The sequence below is a fragment of the Myotis daubentonii genome, chromosome 2 (assembly GCF_963259705.1).
Source record: "Myotis daubentonii chromosome 2, mMyoDau2.1, whole genome shotgun sequence".
Taxonomy (NCBI): domain Eukaryota; kingdom Metazoa; phylum Chordata; class Mammalia; order Chiroptera; family Vespertilionidae; genus Myotis; species Myotis daubentonii.
In genome coordinates this window covers 17,293,333-17,310,478 of record NC_081841.1, presented here as the reverse complement: position 1 = coordinate 17,310,478, position 17,146 = coordinate 17,293,333, and the positions used below count along the sequence as shown (strand labels likewise).

Here is a 17,146-nt window from a genome sequence, read left to right as displayed (position 1 = left end):
CACAGGGAGGTAAGGGTAGGAACAGGAAGGCCGGTGCAGAGACTGTGGAAGTAATCCTGGAGAAAGAGGACACACACGGCTTGCACCGGGTGTGAGAGCAGAGGTGGTGAGGAGTGGTCAGATTTAGGATGCTTTCTTGAGACATGAAATAAAATGTTCCTGTTCTTGCCTGGCTGGCGTGGTTCAGTGGTTGAGTGTTGACCTATGAACCAGGAGGTTACAGTTCAATTCCTGGTCAGGACACATGCCTGGGTTTTGGGCTCGATCCCCAGTAGGGGGCATGCAGAAGGCAGCCAATCAATGGTTATCTCTCATCATTGATGTTTCTCTCTCCCTTCCTCTCTGAAATCATTAAAAATATATTTTAAAAATTAAATAGTATGTTCCTGTTCTCTAACACAAAGTGGGAATCGTGAGCTGACAGCTGCAGCTGTGTGGCATGGATTTCAGCTCAAACCGAACTGCACTCAACTGTTCTGTGCAGGAATATTTGGATGACTGGCGGGATTGGGCATGCGTGGGTCTGTATTCAGTGAGGAATCCTGGGCCACAGGAGAATCTTCTTCTGCTCAAAGAAGGTGATCAAGGCATATGTATTTGATTCAAGGGACAATAGACAAGGGTGAGAAGGGAAGGACTGTGAACGGATTTCAGGACCTGGTGCTTTGACTGGCCCTTGGCCCAGCTCCCAGGAGCCATGCCCATAGAAGAAAAAACTTTAGTAAAAGAGCCATATAATGAAGCATTTCTGGGACATTGGGAACAAAGGAGTCAGCAGAATTGGCACCAGCAACTTCATCAGTGAGCAGAGATGGTGCCATATTGCAGACATGGGTACTCTTGACATTGGGCACCTGCAGTTGGCGGTGGTGCACACATTGGCAGGCTTCAGTGACAATGGCAGAACATTCACTTGGCACTGGCTAAGCTGCCTTTGATGGGAAGATACTGGGCACTGCAGCCAGTAGCAAGTAGCACAGGCATCAGTGCCCTTGCTCTGAAGCAGCCTTTGGTGATCCTTAGTAACAGACTTGCTTCCCTCAGTGGGTGTTAGCAGCACTGAGAACACGTTGGGTAAGTTCTGGTAACATTTTTTCAAGCTTTGGTGACAGGAGCCATCAACCACATAAACTAAAGCAAGAGAGGCAGAAAAGGGCAGATGTCACTCGGTCAGCGAATGGTCTTGTTAATAGCACATGTGTGACTTGGGACACCCAGGAAATCATTAGAAGGCATTTCCATAAGATCTGGAATACACAGATAAGTGTAACCCCATTCTGAAGCTCTGCTAGAATTCCACAGAACCCCTTTTATATCTATAGTAAGGGAATGATCCACGAACTATTTCACCAACATGGGGGGTGGGGGCGGGGAGAGGAGAGAACAGCAGTCACAATAAACAATAGGTTGGTCTTTAGGTAAATGTTTCTAGCCTCATATTTTGGTGGTGTTTTGTTTTTTTTGTTGTTGTTGTTGTTTATTTCTGTATTTTTTTTTCAGTTCAGATTTTTTAATTACCTCAGACATCAAAGTGACAAAGCATTTTTATTTATTTAAGCCTCACTTGAGGAAATTTTTTCCATTGATTTTTTTTTTTTTTTTTTTTTAGAGAGAATGGAAGGGAGGGGAAGAGACAGAGAGGGAAAAACATTGATGTGAGAGAGACACATCAACTCTTTACCTTACTGCATGTGCTCTGACCAGGGCTCGGGATCAAGCCTGCATGTACTGAGGTACATGCCCTTGACTGGAATTGAACCAGAGACCTTTCAGTCTGCAGGCCGACGTTCCAATTACTGAGACAAACAGGCTAGGGCAAAGTGACTAAGCATTTTTATCTCTACTTATGTGAATCCCCAGTAGAGAGTCAGCTCTAACAATCATTTTGGTAGTTATTACTAATTTAATTCAACACGTATTTTTAAGCACAAATGATATATGCAACATCATCCTCTTGTATTGTAAAAATGTAAAAGGGTCTAAGGTTCCTTCCTTCCAGAAATATGTAATTTCTTTGAGTATCATTTGAAATACATACACATATAAGAAAGTTATTAAGTGCCAATGTTTTTATAAGTCCTACAAAAGAAAAGAAACTGAGTGGGTTGGAGAAATTTGAGAAAAGTTTCTTTTACAGTTTTTCTTGGGGTTAATATATTGGGAAGTAAGTGAATGCCTGTGGGTGTGTGTGTTGTTTATATGTGAAAGGGAGCATGCATGAGAGACAGATGGAGAGAGAGAAGGAGAAAGAGAGAGAGAGAGAGAGAGAGAGAGAGAGAGAGAGAGAGAGAGAGAGAGAGAGAGAGAGAGAAACAGAGAATGAATGAATAGGCATCCACTTCTTACTATCTCTAGATCTGTAGGAACATGGGCAGTACCTTTTGTCTTAAGTGACTTCCTAAGTGCCCTGTTTGGCTAAAAATATGTATTAATTCTTTGAGATTCAGTTCCAGCATCATCTACCTATTTAGAAAACCTTCCCTGACCCCCATGCTCTTCCTCCTTCTGTAGCTTTATTTTCACAGTAGTTTAGTTTTTAATATTATCTGTCTCTGTCTAAAATATAGGTAGAACTCCTTGATTCAGAGACCAAGTCTTATCCATTTTTTGCATCCCCATCTCTGAACCTAGCACAAGGCCAGAGTGAATGGACTGACTGAATGGATGAATGAGCCAGAGATTCACCGGTGAACATCTGGCATGTGGGTGTTGCAGACATTACGCGCTGGAGTTGCCCTAGCTCTCTTTCTCCTGGCTCTAATCCTACCAGGGGTGCTAAGGTCTCGGATGTAAGGTCAGATGTTATTCTATGTCTACATCAGTAGCACTTAGAAAAGTGTTCTGTTGAAAGCGAACACCAGAAATACTAATACAGGAGGATGTAATTGAGTCCCAGAGGTGAGAGGCAGGGAAATCAATCTTCTCTACACTTACGGTAATAATCTCTTGTACACTGTAGATTTGTACAATCCCTTGTACAAAATGTCACATTTGAAAACATCTATACTTCTTAATATTAGAAAATTGTAAATACAACCCTTTGTCATCAAGCAGTGGACACTAAGTAGAGACGGAGTTGAGGGTTAAAACTAATGATGCATTGAAGAAAAAGCTTTAACCAGTTGGAATTCTATGATTTATAAATCATAACTTAAAAATCATTTAAAGTGTATCTAGTTAGCACTTATACTGTCATGAATTCATTAACTCAGCTCCTTATTTAGCCTGTCCCATTGAAGCTGACTACAGGTATCTGCTTGGACTTGAAGAATTTGACTCATTATAGCTTGAAGGGCAAAGTGATGGATGAAATTCATAGCTGGATTGATGGCTGAAATCCGTAGCTGTATTTTAGAGGATGGGTATTACAAAGGAGAAAAAAGTAGCTTTGTCCATATGCTTGGAGCAGCATGCGCTACCATAAAACTCCCCACAACAAAGGTGTTTTGAAGGTGCATAAACATGGCTTTTGACTTACCTGCCTCCTCCTCCAGAAACCCTTCTCTAAACAAAAGAGACCTTCCTTTCCATTTAACTTGCAAAGCTTATATTTTTACCTCTATTACAGCTCTGTTATGCTTTGTGTTGTATTAAAATCACAGGAATATTGGTCCAACTTTCTTTGCTAGACTGTAATCTCTTTGAAGGCAGATACTGTGTACTTTCACCCCTTTTCTCCTTTCACTGTGTCTGAGACATAAGTAGATGCTCAGTGCATTTGTAAACAAACTGAACAGAGACTTCTCACTTGAGTGCTTTCTATAGAAAATAAGAAATATAGCCAAATTAGATTCAACTGTTAAATTAGAACCCAATTCAATTATTTTGCAAAGGGAGGGAACAATGGCTCATTCAAAATGGTGGAGATGTTTTATTGCTCTTATGTAAGTCTAGATATTCTGCTTTTCTATGAAAACACAATGCCTTTAGGAATTTAATGGAACTGCGTGGTCAAGATCTGACCCCTTGCTTCTCAGTTCACTTCCATTGCATTCTCTCCCACATACATTTATTGAGCCCTTGTGCTTTAAGTACTCTCTTCATTTCCATTCTTCTCCCACTTTCCACTTTGGGTTGGGAGTTAATTACGTTTCCTCCAAGAGATAAAGACTGGAAGCCCTTTCAGCATTATGCTTATCCATTTAATCTCAAACATAAGAATACCTTAGTTATGATTTCATATGATTTCTCTAGTAATGTCTGGTGGGATAACTATAATCCCAAATATTTTAAAAAATAATTTAGTGGCTGATGATCAGATTTTAAAATTTTGCCTCTTTTTAAATCTGGAAAAGGAATACTCTGTGAATAATCCACTCATAGAGAATGGAAAGCTCACTGGGCAATGTGGTCATGGGTACTTTTATATCACAGGCTTTTATATCAGTCACTGAGTCTCTTTTTGTTATTTTTTGGCCCAGGCAAGAGAAATGTCAAAAATTCATTGAGTTGCCTGGGCAGTGTTGCTCAGTGGTTTAGCATGGACCTGTGAACCAGGAAGTTATGATTCGATTCCCAGTCAGAGCACATGCCCAGGTTGTAGGCTCAATCCCCAGTTTGGGGTGTGCAGGAGTCAGTCAATAAATAATTCTCTCTCATCATTGATGTTTCTATCTCTCTCCCTCTCCCTTCCTCTCTGAAATCAATGAAAATATATTTAAAAAATTCATTGACCTTTGTTAATTTAGTGAGCATTTATTGAACAAAAGCAAATGGTTATAACTAATATTAATTTAATCCTAAGTGCCAGGCACTTCATATGCATTATAAATTTATAGTTTACAATAATCTAATGTGGCAAATTCCACTATTATTTCCATTTTACATATGAGGAAACAGAATTAGAGAATTCCAATGATTTGTCCACGGTAACACAGGTAGTAGCTGGCTAACCTAGGATTAATTAAGTTAGACTAAAAGCTTATAAGAATTCATTTTTTGAGCCCCTGCAAATTCCTTAAAGGTGCCTGAAGTGGATTATTCAGCTCACTCATCTCAAGATCTCCTTACTATCCTTCTCAGGTTTTCAGTAGAGAGGTGGCTGAGAATCTCAGTTAACCTGCCTGGGTGTGAATTCTAGTGTCTTCATCTACAACAGCATTCATCCATCCTCAATACTTTATCTATTCCCTTGCTTCCTGTTTCTCCATAGCACTTATCATTACCTGACATTACATATTTTTACTTCTGTTTGTCTGCATTCCCCCACAGGAATCTGCTGCCTGAGGACAGTGACTGTGTATATCTTGCTTTTTAACAATAAATCCTCAGCATCTAGAACAGTGTCTGTCATGCAGTAGGTATTTCATAAAATATCTATTGAGTGAATGAATAAAAGAAGATGCATTTTGTTTATTGTTTATGCCCGAAGTAGTAATTTTCATATATAAATATACTTAATCCTCACCTGACGATAATTTTTTTCCATTTATTTTTAGAGAGAGTGGAAGGGAAAGGGAGAGACAGAGAGAAACACATGTGAGAGAGACACATGGATTGGTTGCATCCCGCATGCCCTCAGTCCTGGGAGCCTGCAACTGAGGCATGTGCCCTTGACCGGAATTGAACCTGGGACCCTTCAGTCTGCAGGCTGATGCTCTATCCATTGAGCCAAACTGGCTAGGGCCTGAAGTAATACTTTTTAGATATACTTAATGGACTGAAGGAACTTCACTTTTTCTTGGTTCACCTTCAGTCTTCTGTAAAATTTTTATTTAAGGCACACTACAATAGCACATACAATGTGCTGAGCTCTGTTTTAAGTCCTATATATCTATTGACTTATTCATTCTTACAACAACCTATGGGGTAGGTAAAATCAAGCTCAAGGAGTCTGGTCATGTTCCTAACCATTACACCATGCTGCTTCCTGGCTAAATTCCATAAAAACTGTCATCTCCATGGAGTTTAATTCTCAAAAGATGTGTCTTCATTCTCTCCTATAGAATGCCCTTCCATCTTCCCCATTTTTCCTTCCTCTCTACCCAGAATAAATAAGAAAATAAACCTTGGCCAGTGTGGCTCATTTAGTTGGCGTATTGTGCCATACAACAAAAAGTCACAGGTTTGATTCCTGGTCAGGGTACATATCCAGGCTGTGGGTTTGATTCCCCAATAGGGAGCATATGGGAGGCAACTGACTGATGTTTCTCTCACATTGATGTTTCTCTCTCTCTGCCTCCACCTTCTTCTCTCTCTAAAATCAACAAAAACATATCCTTTGGTGAGGATTTAAAAAGAAAAGAAAGTTGTTTTATTTCATTCCATTATGCCTTTCCTTCTTTGGAACAGCAATGACTACTGTTAGTGAACTTTTTTTCAGGTCACCTTCAAGGATAAACAAATGGTTTCATCCCTACTGGTCACTGGATAACAGACATGGTCTATGTCTATCTTTATGCTTTCTCAGGTTTGTCTCCTTCCTGCTTCTTTAGGGCTTTGGGATCCCTGCCACAGCCCTTCCCTTCCAGCCTTGAGAAGGGAGTTTAGTGGTCTATGGAGGTTGCAAAAGCTGCCTTTAAAGCCTGAAACTTAAAAAGGAAACCCAATTTTATAAGCAATTCCCTTTTTTGCATTTAGCCATTTGGTCCTTTTCTGCCCATGTACAGTTTTTCTCACAAAAGCATAAGCATCCTCAGAGTCCTGTATCTCCAATATAGCACAGTATCTACCTAGGAGGCAACTGTCATGAGCACAGACACCTGGGATTTAGTCCCAGCTCTGTCCCTAAGGAACAATCTGCCTGGGGGCAAGTCATGCAATCTGCCCAGGACTTGGTTTCCTCACCTGTGAAAGACTCAGGTAAGAGGCTGAGCAGGTATTTCAAGGTCCTTTCCAGCTCTAAATTGAGATGTTCTTAAATTACATAAAGAAGAGAAAGTGCTCAGATTTCTAGATTTCTTTACTATTCCTACTGATCGCAGTGTCACTCCAAAGGAGCTACTGTTCTTTACCAAATGAGCTTCTCAAAGTTGAAGGATGATAGCTGTTGGGGTTGGCAACAGGTCAGAACCTAGTTACTGGCAGGATTTCTCCCCTACTTCCCTGTAAATATTCAGGGGCGATAATGAGTAAATCCAGTATTTCACCTCTTTGTCTTCATAATAAACTAATCTACACTAATAAAAGAGAAAAATGGTAATTGGCGTACGACGATACCCTTTTCATTGGCTAATCAGGGCTATATGCAAATTAACTGCCAACTAAGATTGGCAGTTAACTGCCAACAAGATGGCGGTTAATTTGCATATGTAGGCACAATGCAGGGAGGCGAAAGGGAAAGCAGGAAGAAGCCCCCTGCCACTGACAGTGATCGGAAACCCAGGGGGGAGCTAAGAGCTGGGGGGCAGGGCAAAGGCGGCCCTGGGGCCACCTTTGCCCTGCCCCCCAGCCATGATCGGAGAATCAGGCGCCTTTGCTGCCCTGGCCAGTGATAGCAGGAAGTAGGGGTGGAGCCAGCAATGGGAGCTGGGCACGGTCGAAGCTGGCAGTCCCGGGAGCTAGGGGTCCCTTGCCTGGGCCTAAAGTGGAGCCCACGATCGCGGGGCCACTGCAGCTGTGGGTCCCCGCTGCCAGAGCCGGATGCCTCAGCCAGAGGCATCCTGCAGGGGCAGGGGCGGAGCCTGCAACCGCGGGGAGCTGGGGGTCCCCTGCCCAGGCCTGACACCTCTGCCAGAGGCCTCAGGCCTGGTCAAGGGGCCGATCCGGTGATTGGTGATCAGAGGGTGATGAGGGTCAACTCCTCTGGCCGAGGCATCAGGCCTGGGCGGGGGGCTGAGCCGGGGATTGGGGGGATATGATGGTCCCCTTGCCCAGGCCTGAAGCCTGGGTCAGAGGCGTCAGGCTTGGGCGGGGTGTGGAGCAAGCGATCAGAGGGAGATGGGGTCCCTTGCCCAGGCATGATTCCTGGGCCAGAGGCCTCAGGCCTGGGCGGGGGCCAGAGCCAGTGATCGGGGGAAGATGGGGGTCCCCTGTCCAAGCCTGACACCTCTGGCGGAGGCGTCAGGCCTGGGCAAGGGGCCGATCAGGTGATCGGAGGGTGATGGGGGTCTACACCTCTGGCCGAGGCATCAGGCCTGGGCAAGGGGCAGAGCCAGCAATCGGAGGGGTCTGGGGGCCCCCTGCCCAGGCCTGATGCCTGGGCCAGAGGCATCAGACCTGGGCGGGGGGCAGAACCAGTGATGGGGGGAAATGAGGGTCCCCTGCCCAGGCCTGACACCTCTGTCAGAGGCTTCAGGCCTGGGCAAGGGGCCGATCCTGCGATTGGAGGGTGATGGGGGTCAACGCCTAAGGGCTCCCAATATGTGAGAGGGGGCAGGCTGGGCTGAGGGACACTCCCCCCCCCCCCACACACACACTCAGTGCACGAATTTCGTGCACCGGGCCCCTAGTAATAATAATAATAATACAAAATAAATTTATTTAAAGTAAAACACTAAAATCCGTCCCTCTTTCATTTAGGAAGAATGCAGCAGTCATCTTGCTTTCAGACACTGCATAAAACCTTGGACCAGAGCATTGGTAAGTACAAGGGGCTGCGTCACTCTCACACCTAGTAGTTCTTTGGAGTTACTGATCTGAAGAAAGACAGCAGCTGAGGCACAGAAAGGAGAAAGTGTTTCTGGCACAGAATGGCTAAATTCTCAGGAATCCTGTTACCTCTTCCTGGGAAGGGAGACTATATGTCTTGGCTTACTTTGCAGTTTAGTGAGGATCATATAACTGAGTCCTAGTGAATCAAATGTGATCTAAAGTAAGTGATGCCCTTCCAAGCCTGGCAATATAACATCTTGTGCTCTCAGCTCCTCTTTATCCTGCCCTTATGGCAACCCTCAGAGAACTATGAGATGGGAGAGCCGCATTAATGAAGAAGCCTGGATCCCTGAGTCACTGGTTGGAGAAGAGCTTCCTGACCAAGCCTTACTGGACTTAATGTGAGTGAGAGCAAAATTTAAGTGTTAAGACACTGAAATTTTGTAGTTGTTTGTTATAGTATCTAGAGTTCATTACCTGATTATAGAGTGTGCCAGGCTAAGGAGGAATGATAAGAAAGATCTGAATAACTTGTTGTCACTTCAGAGTTTATATACTCCAAATTACTTAAGTTTTTCACCTTAAGGTCAGTTATTCTTTTGCCATTCCCTATTCTAATGGCACCAACGTTTCTCCTGAAAAATAAGTCATCTTTTACAGTGATCTAAGGGAGGATATCTACTTGTCCCAGAACCATGAGACACTTACAGAACAGAATGGAGCTTGAGAGGACTCTAGGAACACTGCAACCTCTCTCACCAAAAACTACTAGTAGACCTAAAGGAAGTAGAACATCCTATGCCTTCAGTTAGACTGTAGGTCCAATCATGTATGAACTTTAGTTTAGATTCCCCATGCTAATGGTGTACATAAGTGTGTGAGATTTTTGTTTGTGAGTATATCTTTAACTAGATGTCCACAGGGTAGTAGGTCTACATTGGGTGGCAGGAAATTGAAGATACCAGGTATTGAAAAGAAAGAAATGCAAGTAGAAGCAATGAGGGTAGATGGGGAGTGAGTGATGGCATGGGAGAATGCAAAGTTACCCTGTCAGAAACTACCCTGAGAGCATCTGTGCCTGTAGCCAACATTTTGTCATTGCCCTTTTGAGAAATAGCAGAAGAAATAGGAATAAGTTTCTATCATTTTTCTAAGTGACAGGGAGATAAGACTGAACCTTCCTTTCTAGACTCTTAAAGAAATTACGCTGGTTGTACTCCTATCCCCTAAAGCTTGCACACTTCTTCACCAACCATCAAGACTAGAATTAACATCTGAATTTTAAGGACCTTGGGAGAACTAGAATCTTTAAGAACATAGTCCTGGGCAGGAAGCAGATTGAGATAATATTACTTTCATAATACTCCTTATATACTCAGAAATAATTTGTGATCCCATTGTATTAAGACTTTCATTTCTGGAGATATTATCTTGCCCTGTGACACAGCTATTGCCAAATCTGGTCCCCAATACTTTGCTTTACTAATAAAGTGTTTGGAAATAAAGCCAATATTTCTTTGAGGGCAGGGTTTGTATTCTCCAGCTTACCAGTTCCCACCAGTCCATGTTGTCATGCCTTTATTAATGTTCAAGTTTTCAATCCCTGCCAATGCATCTATATATCCTTGCTCACTAACTTTTTTTTTTTTATCAACTGTTGTCTTTACCTATTTGCTTTGACCAGACCTCAAGTTAAATAGTCCCTTTTACTGTCTCACTTTATTAGCTTTTAAAAATGTGTTTTCTTTGCTAATATCCTTAAAGTCTTATCCAATATACTTTAACTGATTTACTTCCCTAATATAGATGTAAATACTCTATTTTTAGCAATGAGTCACCAACAAAGAATAAACATGCTTTTAAAATTTGTAGTGTTTTATGGGATTACTTATTTGTGTGAATTACTTAGACTAGTGGTGTTCAGAGCATTAAGACTTTTTGTGCAATTGACAAATCTCTAATATGTCTCATTTCTATATAATTGTATTTTATCAAGTTACATTATATAGGGTGTCCCAAAACATGTATACACACTTTGAAGCTGAGAGCTCAATTGATGTTTCTTTCTTTTCAAATTTAACCCACTGGAATTAATAATTATCCAAAGTGTGTATAGTTCTTATTGGGATACCCTGCATATCACTCTACAGATCAGATGCATGTACCTCTTTTCTGAGTGATGTAAAATGTGGCTTCTAAATCCTCTAAATGCAAATACCATAGTCCCATGAAGATGATCCATGGAAATAAAAGATGTTTTTGTTGTTGCTGTTGTTAATGGGCTATTCCATTTTAACCACAAATATTGACATGGGAAGTAGATTGTATAGTGGTAAATCTCTGAGTTGTCGCCAATGACCCTATCTCCTGGGATTCACATCCCTGTGAAAACACCTCCTATTGGGTGGGGGCTGGGTCTAGTGACTTGATTCTAATAAATAGAATACAACAAAGGATGGGATGTTCTCATCACAGGGAAAAAATGGCCTTCCTTTTTTCTTTCTTCTTTTTAATTGTATCTACATGAGAAGATGGATGTTAGCTGAACCTACTGCGGCAATCATTTCACAACCTATGTAAATGAAACCATCATGCTGTACACCTTAAAGTTATACAGTGATGTATAAGTATTATTTTTCAATAAAACTGGAAAAAATAATAAAAGAAAGGATGGGGCATTGTAAAAGCCTGGACTTCCATCTTGCTGGCACTTTCTTATCCTCTCACATGCTCCTGCTGTTGAAGCCAGATGCCTGCTGTGAGATGCTTTATGAGGGCCCATGTGACAATGAACTAAAGAAGGCCTTCAGCTAACAGCTTCTGAAATACTGAGGCCTCAGTCCAAAGGCGCCCAAGGAATAGAATCCTGCCTACATCCACATGTGACCTAGTAAGTGGTTCCTTCCTAGTTGAGTCTTGAGATGACTGTAGCTCTGTTAGAGACCCAGAGCTTGAGAACCCAGCTAAGTTGCACCTGGTGTCTTGACCCACAGACACTCTGAGATAACAAATGTAGTTGTCACATACCACTAAGATTTGGGGGTGCTTTGGAACCACGGACACCTCTTCATGGGCAGATGAGCCAGTTCAAGTTCCCTCTCTCTCAGAGAAGAGGCCCCCTGCTGGAGGCAAATGCCAGGGCCCCTCACCTGCAGACAGCAACCGGTGTGGTCTGGGGAGAGTTTGCCCAGGACATTGACAGGTGAGCTGGGTCTAGAACCCAGGTCTGCATCTAAGAAATAAGGGAAGTGGATCCTTCCCACAGGGGCTGGGGATATACCCACGCCTCAGGGGCTGCCTCTGGTAAAGGAGCAGGGGTGCCTACAGACCCACTATGCACCCCTGCACCTTTGTCTTCCCATGCCCAAAGCTGCTCCCCTCCTCTGGATGGCAAACCGCGCTCAGAATCTGCCCCCACCTGCCAGCTGTTCCCTCCCCACTGGCTGCTGGGAGGAGCTAGGTGGGCTCTGCTATAAGGGCTGGCAGGCCTCAGCCAGCTGTGCTCCTCAGCACCAGCTGTGGCCTTGGCCGAGAGAGAGGCGCCACCCTGGGGTATGGCCAGTGTGGTCTTCAGACTGGTCTCATCTCTGTTGCCTTACAGGTGTGTGGTCCAGGATCCCGGGGAGCCTGGCTCCATGCCCAGGAGCACCACGTGTGACAGTGTGGGGTGGGCATCCTCAGGAGGGTCTGGGTAAACTGGTGAGGACAGATGCATCATGGAAAACGGGAAGTGCAGCTTTCAGGGTGGCTGAGGAAGGGAGGCTGGTGCGCGTGCTGGTGGGGCCGGCATGGAGAGCAGCCTCCATGTGAGTGGGCACAGAACCTCCGTCTATCGTGTGACATTTAAAAGTGCTCTGTCCCTGGGTTCCACAAGGTAGGGGTCACCTGTCTGGGAGATTGACATGAGTGCTGCCTGCCCCTGAGGTGCCGTCTTCCCAGGAGGATTAGAGGAAGGATGCGAACCACGCGCCCTTGTGCAATGAGAAATCATGAAGATGGAGCCAAGAAAAGGCTCATCAGCTGACAGACCGACCCCCTGTCCACTAGCTGGGGTCCAGCACAGCCCCCAGAGCCATGTGGACAGTTGGCTTTGTCCACTCCAGCCACATGGAGACAAAGGGATCTTTTACATTGCAGAGATTTTATACATAAATATATTTTGTTTGTAATGAGCCATTCTCAATAAATGTTATTCTCATTGCAACATGGGAGGGAAAAGATTTGAGGGTAATTTGTTATATAGCTTTAGACAGCTAACACAGAATTTTGTTTTTCTATTGGAATAACTGATAATTCCTTTATTATTTTTTTTAACTAATCTCAAACTGAGGATGGGAATGGGGATAATTTAATAGAACCAGAGATATTCAGTGCCATTCAGTGAAAAAAATAATTAGGACAATGTAGCCCAGCCTGACCAGCATGACTCAGTGGTTGAGCATTGACCTATGAACCAGGAGGTCATGGTTAGATTCCCGGTCAGGGCACATGCCTAGGTTGTGGGCTTGTTCCCTGGAGTGGGCTGTGCAGGAGGCAGCTGATCAATGATTCTCTCTAATCATTGATGTTTCTAACTCTCGCTCCTTCTCCCTTCCTCAATAAAAATATATTAAAGAACAAAGAACTATGTAGCCCAACATAAGTTGGTTAAATTGAACTGAACTTAGAAATAAAGGCAGCTAAAATGCAGGTGTTCATTATGCAATGAACTAGAAGTAGAGTAGCAATGAACAAAACAATGAATACAAGAAACTGTACAATGATCAAGAATCCTGTGATAACAACATTCAGTAGCCATCAGATATTTTTGAGTTTGAGCAACATTTCACTGAGGAGAATGAAAAGGCAAGGAGAGAGGACATCAGAGAGGCAGGAAGATAATCAGGTATCAGGGAAGCCAAAAGAAGACAATTCAGAGTATCAGAATATACCAAAGCCAGAGTCAGGTGAAGGTGAAAAGGGCTTATGAATGTCTGCTCTGCTGGTCACTGGTGACTTAGTGCTGGTTGTGTGCTGAGGCAGAAAAGGAACTAGTAGACCTAAGTCGATGGAAAGGTGAGTGGAAACAAGGGAAAGGAGGATAGCAAGGAGACAAGTACTTGCTAACAAATATTCAGATAACTACTAAATAATTCCAAAAGATATTATGAAAAGGAAATATTGAAAAGTGAAGTGAGCATGTGATCTCAAAGTTGCTAGTATGCTGAAATACATTCTCAATTCAGGATGAAAAATCTTAAGAGAACATATGGGCCTTGACATGAAGTCTTACAAACCTTTAAAATAAATGTCCTTTGAATTCCTGACTTCCAGTTGTTATATTGTCAAAGGACAAAAGAGATTATGGCCTTTCAAAAGGATTTTAGAGGATTATCCAAAGACCTGGCCACAGAGAATTCTTATCTGGTAAAAGACAAATTATACATTGCAAATAAGTAAGCAGATAATTTCTCTGTGTCAAAGGGACAGAAAAAGCCCATTATGCTTACAGTTTCTAGGAGAGTAACAAATAGGTCATTTTCTCATGGAACTTTTGGTATGTTTCCTTTCTTAAAAGTGAGAAGGGATTCTCACAGCCAGTTGGCCTGGAGTTAAATCCCCCCCAGTGTTACCTACAACAATCGAGGCTTAACTACAACAAGACTGCACACAAAGACCACTAGGTGGTGCACCAAGAAAGCATAAAAAATGTGGAGACAAAGAAACAGGACACAAATCACAGAAATGGAGGAAAGCAAAATGCTGGATATAGAGTTCAAAACCACACTTTTAAGGTCTCTCAAGAACTGTCTAGAAGCCGCCGATAAATTTAGTAAGGACCTCGAAAAGACTGGTGAGACCTCCGATAAATATAGTGAGATCCTCAAGAAATCTAATGAGACCCTCGATGTTGTGATAAAGGACCAACTAGAAATTAAGCATACACTGACTGAAATAAAGAATATTATACAGACTCCCAACAGCAGACCAGAGGAGCACAAGAATCAAGTCAAAGATTTGAAATGCGAAGAAGCAAAAAACACCCAACCAGAAAAGCAAAATGAAAAAAGAATCCAAAAATACGAAGATAGTATAAGGAGCCTCTGGGACAGCTTCAAGTGCACCAACATCAGAATTATAGGGGTGCCAGAAGATGAGAGAGAGCAAGATATTGAAAACCTATTTGAAGAAATAATGACAGAAAACTTCCCCTACCTGGTGAAAGAAATAGACTTACAAGTCCAGGAAGCAGAGAGAACCCCAAACAAAAGGAATCCAAAGAGGACCACACCAAGACACATCATAATTAAAATGCCAAGAGCAAAAGACAAAGAGAGAATCTTAAAAGCAGCAAGAGAAAGAAACTCAGTTACCTACAAGGGAATACCCATATGACTGTCAGCTGATTTCTCAACAGAAACTTTGCAGGCCAGAAGGGAGTGGCAAGAAATATTCAAAGTGATGAATAGCAAGAACCTACAACCAAGATTACTTTATCCAGCTATCACTAAATTTATTGGCAGCTTCTAGACAGTTCTTGAGAGACCTTAAAAGTGTGGTTTTGAACTCTATATCCAGCATTTTGCTTTCCTCCATTTCTGTGATTTGTGTCCTGTTTCTTTGTCTCCGCATTTTTTTATGCTTTCTTGGTGCACCACCTAGTGGTCTTTGTGTGCAGTCTTGTTGTAGTTAAGCCTCGATTGTTGTAGGTAACACTGGGGGGGATTTAACCTCCAGGCCAACTGGCTGTGATAACTTTTAAAAGCTATTATTCAGAATGGAAGGTCAGATAAAGAGCTTCACAGATAAGGAAAAGCTAAAGGAGTTCATTACCACCAAACCAGTATTATATAAAATGCTGAAAGGTATCCTTTAAGAAGAGGAAGAAGAAGAAAAAGGTAAAGATACAAATTATGAACAACAAATACGCATCTATCAACAAGTGAATCTAAGAATCAAGTGAATAAATAATCTGATGAACAGAATGAACTGGTGATTATAATAGAATCAGGGACATAGAAAGGGAATGGACTGACTATTCTTGGGGGGGGGGAAAAGGGGTGTGGGGGATGTGGGAAGAGACTGGACAAAAATCGTGCACCTATGGATGAGGACAGTGGGTGGGGAGTGAGGGTGGAGGGTGGGGTGGGAACTGGGAGGAGGGGAGTTATGGGGGGGAAAAAGGAGGAACAAATGTAATAATCTGAACAATAAAGATTTAATTAAAAAAAGAAAGAAATGGAAAATATGTAAAAAAAAAAAAAAGTGAGAAGGGTGAAATTTGATCTTCAAAAGTTCAGGGAAACGTGTAGACCTAAAGACTGAGTTGGGGTTGGTGAAGGAAGTGGATGCTGGGTGAACAATGACATTAAGCTTTGCTATGAAAGGTTAAGCATTGCAAAAGACAGAGGGAAAGAATGGGGTGGAGGGAGAATTAATGTGATTACTGTTCTAAAGATGTCTGTGCTTAGAATCTACCGAATGTATTCTCTGTGCTCAATGTATCAAGTGTACTTGAGAACATGTGGTGGTGAACATTTCAATACAAAAAGGGCATATTCCAGAAAAACTATTCTTACCAAGGGAATAGACTTTTGTCTTAGAAACTTGAAACATCAAACACAAATAAAGCATGAAGAACATGGCTTGAAGTGTGCTAACAGGTCAAGATCGCACTTAGAAAACCATCTTTTCTCTGTTTAGGAACAATTTCACTTGTTAATTAAAGGATCTCTGGTAGCAATCATGGAATATGTTTCCTGATAGATGAAGAACACAAATATTCTGAAGACCCAAATTGCATAAATACAAGGAAGAGACATTTTGTCCATTTTCTGGCAGTGCAAAGTTAGAGTGAATGTAAATGAATGTGCTGGCAGTAAAATTACACTATTAACCATCTGAAGATTGGGCTCATTACCTAAGTAAGCAAAGCATCAATTTGTAGCATTATAACATTCTGTTTGTGCTGCTGAACACATGTTTGGATGTTTTTATATTCTATGTTCATTTGGGTGCATAGTAAGCACTTTGCATCAGCCTCTTGATAGAAGTTTAATTTTGTATTGTTTCTATGATATTGTTTTTGTCTAATGGGAATGATATTCTGTCTTAAAAGTAAACACTTCATTTATTCTCCAAATAATTCTGAGTTCAAGTGGTTTTGTTTCTCATTATTAAATGGCATGGATAAGCTTAAAGATATATTTTAAAACTGAGGTACTCTTTGATTTAAAAAAATTATATTTGAACAACATGTGAGGAAACCATTCATTCAATCACTAACTCTTCCATTCTTTTAAAAAATATTTTTATTGATTTCAAAGAGGAAGAGAGATAGGAACATCAACGATGAGGGAATCATTATGGGCTGCCTCCTACACGTCCCCTACTGGGGATCAAGACCACGATCCCAGCATGTGCCCTGACCAGGAATTGAATTGTGACCTCCTGGTTCGTATGTTGACTGATCCACACCAGCTGGCTATTCTTTTATTATTTTAATGTGTAAGCACAGTAGAAAATTCAAGGATGGAGGTGACATTGTTCCTGCCCTAAGGACATTTGTAATAATATTATCAGTACCTTCAGAGGGAACAAGCATAGAATTATCAAATCTCAGAGGAAAAAGAGA

The 17,146-nt window shown here is 42.1% G+C and overlaps 1 protein-coding gene and 1 long non-coding RNA gene across 8 annotated transcripts in view; one reads left to right on the top strand and one right to left on the bottom strand.

Annotated features, from left to right (window-relative positions):
• The window catches only part of ANKS1B (ankyrin repeat and sterile alpha motif domain containing 1B), an 827,013-nt gene that overhangs the window by 269,795 nt on the left and 540,072 nt on the right, over positions 1-17,146 (bottom strand). The gene's annotated exons all lie outside the window — the stretch shown is intronic.
• Positions 12,959-17,146, top strand: part of LOC132227136 (uncharacterized) — a 252,747-nt gene continuing 248,559 nt past the window's right edge. Inside the window, exon 1 of the long non-coding RNA XR_009451134.1 lies at positions 12,959-13,031. This is a non-coding gene — a long non-coding RNA (uncharacterized LOC132227136). The remainder of the gene's footprint in view (positions 13,032-17,146) is intronic.